At 39.2% G+C, this 5,492-nt stretch overlaps 1 non-coding gene across 1 annotated transcript; it reads right to left on the bottom strand.

The window, feature by feature from the left end:
- Window positions 1-3,111: 3,111 nt before the first annotated feature.
- Window positions 3,112-3,242, bottom strand: LOC115070214. Its single transcript, XR_003849411.1, has one exon. It is a non-coding gene; the product is annotated as a small nucleolar RNA SNORA31 (small nucleolar RNA).
- Between the last annotated feature and the right edge of the window lie 2,250 nt (window positions 3,243-5,492).

Raw genomic sequence — 5,492 nt, 5'->3', positions numbered from 1 at the left:
TAACCCAATTTTTATCCAAATCTCCCTTCTTAAGGTCTGTTGCCTACTATTCTTCTCCTTCAGGTTATTTCTTTTTCCTTTACCTCACTGTTTCCTTACCCTTGTCCTGGTTCCTGCAGTTATGTCTGTTTGCATAATTATTTATCAGAGTCTGATCCTAGGATCCACATATGAGGGAGAACATATGTCAATTTTTTTCTGAGATTGTGTTACTTCACTTAGTAATTACATCAATACAATTCTGTAGTGAAGATCAATAATTCTAAAATAAAAAGATGAGTTTAATCCACCCTTAATGGCTGTTTTGACTCATTTTTTCATCCATCAACTATTACAATACTATCTCCTAACACTAGTCTGAAAATTAAATCATATACTGAAATCAGTGAGCACAATGTATGGCACATTGCAGGTGTTCATTGAGGGCCATTCTTTATTGTGGTGGTTAGTATTAGGGTTCTTATTGCCATTAGCTGAAGAAGATACTATAAAATCAGGAATGTTAGCCCTTGTCCCTAACAACGTAAATACTAGATTCTGGGTGAGGGTAGGCTGTGAAGCAAGTTCCATTACAATGCTGAAGAGCAACATGCTGCCCTCTATGTGAGGAAAAACTCCAAAATATCACCTTTCTCCTCACCTCAGATATTAAAAGAAAAACATGCTTAAAGCAGCCAACAACTGTCTGTAACTCCAGTTCCAGGGGATCCGATAACCTCTTCTGTCCTCCGCGGGCAACACACCACTGGGGTGCACTTACCAACATGCAGGCAATACGTGCATACACATAAAATAAAAATAATAAATAAAAATATTTTAATGTTTTGAAGTTATACAATAGAACTTTCTCATTTACACAAATTTTGTGACATTTGTAAGGATATGATCTTCAATTTCACATTTTGTGAAGTTACTTTAAATAGATGATAAGTATTGAAGTTGTGAAATAAAGTTTGAGCTTGAATTACATGAAATTTATTCTCTTTGGGTCACCATTTGCTATTTCCTAATTTTCAATTTGAAGTATTCTTGACAATTACACTCAGAAAAAAATATTGTACAACCATGCCTTCTGTAGGCCACCCTCAGATTTGACTGTGCTGACTATATAACTAAATCAATGCATTTGCACCTAAAACAAGTTTGCAATTACCTCCACAGGAATTTTCAAAATCACTTTGTGTAGTGAGTGGAAATATTAATCAGGTTGCAGGACTGCCGGTTAGGTGTTAATTGGCACTCACACAACACATACTGAATAATATTACATGGAATTTAAGATTAATTTCTGTAAAATAACTAGCTCCCGTAACTTATGTTTAAACACAGAATGATGCTAATGATTGAAACTATCATTTGAACTATTGTCAGTGCATTAAAAATAAGATTAGATGAGATCATGAAATTTAGAGCTCTGTTATTATCCATAAGACTTCCTAATAAAACTGTAAATAACAGTTTTACTGTTAGAATGATATCACAAAAACTAATTAATATATGCTAATAAAATATATGGGACATGGAGATAAGGATGTAGTTCATTCGGCTGAATATTTGTGTAGCAGGCACAAGACCCAGGTTCATAAAAAAGTAGGTGTGGTATTGCATCGGTATTCCCAGCTCTCAGGAGGTAAAAGCAGGAGGATCAGAAGTAGAAGTTCATCCTCAGCTATACAGTGAGTTGGAGGTCAACCTAAGCTATAATAGACACTGTTGTTGAAACAAACAAAACCATTAAAAAAAAAAATGGACTGGAAAGATGGCTCAGCAGTTAAGAACACTGACTGTTCTTGCAGAAGACCCAAGTTCAAACCCCAGCACCCACATGGCAGCTAACAACTACCCATAACTCCAGTTCCAAGGATCCAACAGCCTCTTCTGTCCTCCGTTGGCATTCCACAACACAGGTGCACTTACCTACATTGTGGCATAACACTCAAACAAATATAAAAAAAAATAAAAATAATTAAACTTTTTAAAAATCAATAGAAAGCAATATCAAAACTTGAAATTTAAATTATTTAATTTTAATGTTTCATGCTGTTTATACCTTAGCCTATATGCATTTATCTAAAAAATAATTAGTTACAGAAATTATACCCTGTGTACCAATCATTTATTCTATTAAAATTTGAAGAAGAGAATGAAGGTGGTGTTTACTAGGAAAGGGACATTTAAATAAAGACTAAAGAGGGTAAGGGGTCAACTCTGAAAAAGTTTGGGAGAGAAAATGGTTCTAAGAGAAGTATTAATCATAAAGGTTCAGAAAAGAGAGGCCTAGCACTTTGGAGGAAGATCAACTACAATATGGCTGTGTTGCATAGGCTGTCCTCTGAAAGGCAGATCATGGACAGATGACATCTTCCCAAGCTTGGTTGTGCTCACTTGCCTAGGATCATCACAGCTAAGCTTGTTGACAGTCATGCTCCACAAGGAAGGAGGGGAAAGGAGAATCACAGGACCCTCCCAACCAACCAGTCATCCCTACTTGCACGAGGGAGAAGATCTAAGGATATATGCTGAGGAAGCCTAGGAGAGGTTCTCTTGACACGTTATGTGCAGCTATGAGGAGGTCAGCATCCTCTCACTTGGATGACAATTTTCCATTGTGCCTTTAGGAAGGGAGTACCCACTCTTCTGTAGGTAAACCTGCACCCATTTCTCTGTAAGTATACTCAATAGATTCTGATCTCCAAGACAGTATTTTGGCAAAATCATACATCAATTTGTTGTAGGGACCAAGGCAAGAGGGGACAGATGTTGTTTAGACCTCCCAGAAGGAATTTTAGCTACAAGCTGCCTTGTCAACATCTAGTTAGTACCTGAAAACTATACTAAGGCCTTTTCCATTGCTGTGGAGGGAAATCAAATCATATTCAAATTTTTACTATGCCTGGAGATATATGTAAATCATGTGCTATTTCTTATGCACTTTATAAAAATATTGATTATATGGCATACTAAAATATTTTTTAATCCTTGTATATGAATAATTATCTGAATAAAGCTTAATCAAGACATATTTAAAAATTATATATATATGAAGGATGGCAAATAACTGGTGAATTAATTTATCTTCAATAAAATTGTTTCTATTTGTTTGTTTGTTTTTCTTGTGTTCTCTATTCAGTTTTGGCTGCCACAATCAGACAGACAGAAAGCCTGAGGAAACTTCTTTCATGAATCAGTAATGGAAACCTTAGAAACAGACAGTAACTGCTTGGGTTTGTCAATAGATGCACTTTTTTGTTTTATTTTAATATTCTTTATTGAGTTTTTTTGCATTTCATATAATAGCTCTTAATCAAATTTAGACCCCTTCCACCAATTGTGATCCACCCCCAAAAAATCTCCCTTCAGTATAGCATGCATTCTGTCATATATCTTAACCCTATGTGGACAAGCATTTGTACCCAAGTGTCCTTTGGTGCAAATTCATCCACTTGAGTCTACTCAGCATATCTAAAATCAGTCCCTTAAAGAAGACCGACTCCCTCACCCCAAAGAAATAATTTGCCATAGTTCCTCTGCTAAGGTTGGGGCCTGTTGCCAATTTCCTCAGTTCTATGCTGGGATTTTTTTCTGAACGAGTTGGCATGGGTCTTCTGCATGTTGTTACAATTGCTGCAGGTTCATATGAGTAAAGTTCCAGATGCCTGAAAGCCTCTGTATTCTAATGTTCATGCAAGTTCATATGAATAAAATTCCAGATGCCTGAAAGCCTCTGTATCCTAATGTTCATGCACCAACACAGGCTCTTACAATCTTTCTACCGTCTCTTCTGCAGTGACTACTGTGCTGTGCATAGGTGAGGTGTAATAAAGGAGTCCTATCCAGGGACACTCACTCTGCAGTCTCTTATTCTCTAAAACTTAGCCAGTTGTGGCTTTCTGTGTGCATCACACTCTGTTGTATGAGGAAACTTCACCTATGAGAGTTGAGGAATGTATTAATATTCACTCTCCCTCATGTTCTGTTATGTTCCATGAGCCTTAAATGTCAAGGTTCCATGGTAGATGTGTCACTTACGATTGGGCATCTCCCAGGCATATAGTCTCTGTATATGATCAGTTGTGGAACACTGTAATACTCTCCATCTGCTGCAAGAAGGGGCTTCTTTGATGAATGATGTACTGTATAATTGCCTATAAAGATAAGGATTCATATTTAGCATACAGTAAGAAATTTCATTTGTCTAGAGATACAACAGAGCTAGGGTTCACTCTAGGATCTATGACTGCTCCAGGCATATGTATTTGGCTATATTTATAGTGCCACTCATGAGTTCCCTCCCATTGAGAGGGCTTTGAGTCCAGCTAGATAGCTGTTGATTACCCCCAAGATAAAAGTGCCACTACTGCATGAATGGAGAAAGATTACTGTGCTAGTCATTGTGATTATTAGGCTTTACATCTGGGTTGGGCCATTGATTGATTTTCTCCCTTAGCAGCTTGCATAGTAGCCTCTAGAACTGTGAGAGACAAGCAGATCAGGAGTGGAGCCAAGGGAAAGACTTTGGTGGGGACTGCTTATGGATAGTCTAATAAATGAAGCTGGAAAATTAAGCTAGTCTGGATGCAGGTGATCAAGATGCAGTGGGCAGGGCTGGACTGAGAGTACAGTTCAGAGATCTGAGGAAGAAAGAGAAGGAATGGGTCTGGGTCCAAAGCTAGAAAGGGAACCAAGTACAGGAGAGAATGAAACTTCTCAGGCAGTAGTGGGATCTAGGGTCGATAGGCAGGATCTGACCTAAGAAGTTAGTAGGCAGGTTTGTGGCAGGCAGATCAGGAGGCAGGTAGGGGTGGAAAAACCATGAGGAGGGTCTAAAAAAATAAACTGGAGGATTAATTAGGTTTGAGGTATAAAAGCAGGAGCGAGTTTGGGCCCAAAACTAGAAGGGGAACAGAGTGTTGGCAGAGAGTAGAGCTGCTCGGCCTGCAGAGGAATCAAGGCACAGTGGGTAGGATCTGACTAACCAGTGTAGAAGGCAGGCAGATCAGGAGACCAAGGTCAAGGTACTAGGTGGGGTCAACCTGTGGAGGGTCCAACAAACTCATATGGAGAACTGAACTGGTCTGTGTGCAGGGGATCAGGATGCAGTGGGAAAGTCTAGACTAAGAGGGTAGTCCAGAGAGTTGGGACATAAAGAGCAGGAGTGGGCTTGGGCCAGGAGACACAGTGTGAAGAGGGAGTGGGACTTCTCAGGCTGCAGGGTAATTAAGGCACAGTGGGAGAGATCTGACTTAAGAGGGTAGTAGGCAGGTCTGTTGTAGGCAGATCAAGAGGCCAAGGGGAAGGTGGGGGTGGGGACTGCCTGAACATGGTCTAACAAACTATGCTGGAGGATTAAGCGAGTCCAGGTTAGGAAGCTAGTCAGAGATCTGAGATGGAAGAGCAGGAGCTGGCCTGGGCCCAATGGTAGTAAAAGGACTGAGTGCAAGGAGAAACCAATAAAATTGTTTTAACTGCAACCAAAACTACTAATGATTAGC

The sequence above is a fragment of the Nannospalax galili genome, unplaced genomic scaffold (genome assembly GCF_000622305.1).
Source record: "Nannospalax galili isolate Female #2095 unplaced genomic scaffold, S.galili_v1.0 scaffold293, whole genome shotgun sequence".
Classification (NCBI taxonomy): Eukaryota; Metazoa; Chordata; class Mammalia; order Rodentia; family Spalacidae; genus Nannospalax; species Nannospalax galili.
This window is presented reverse-complemented; position numbering and strand designations above follow the sequence as displayed.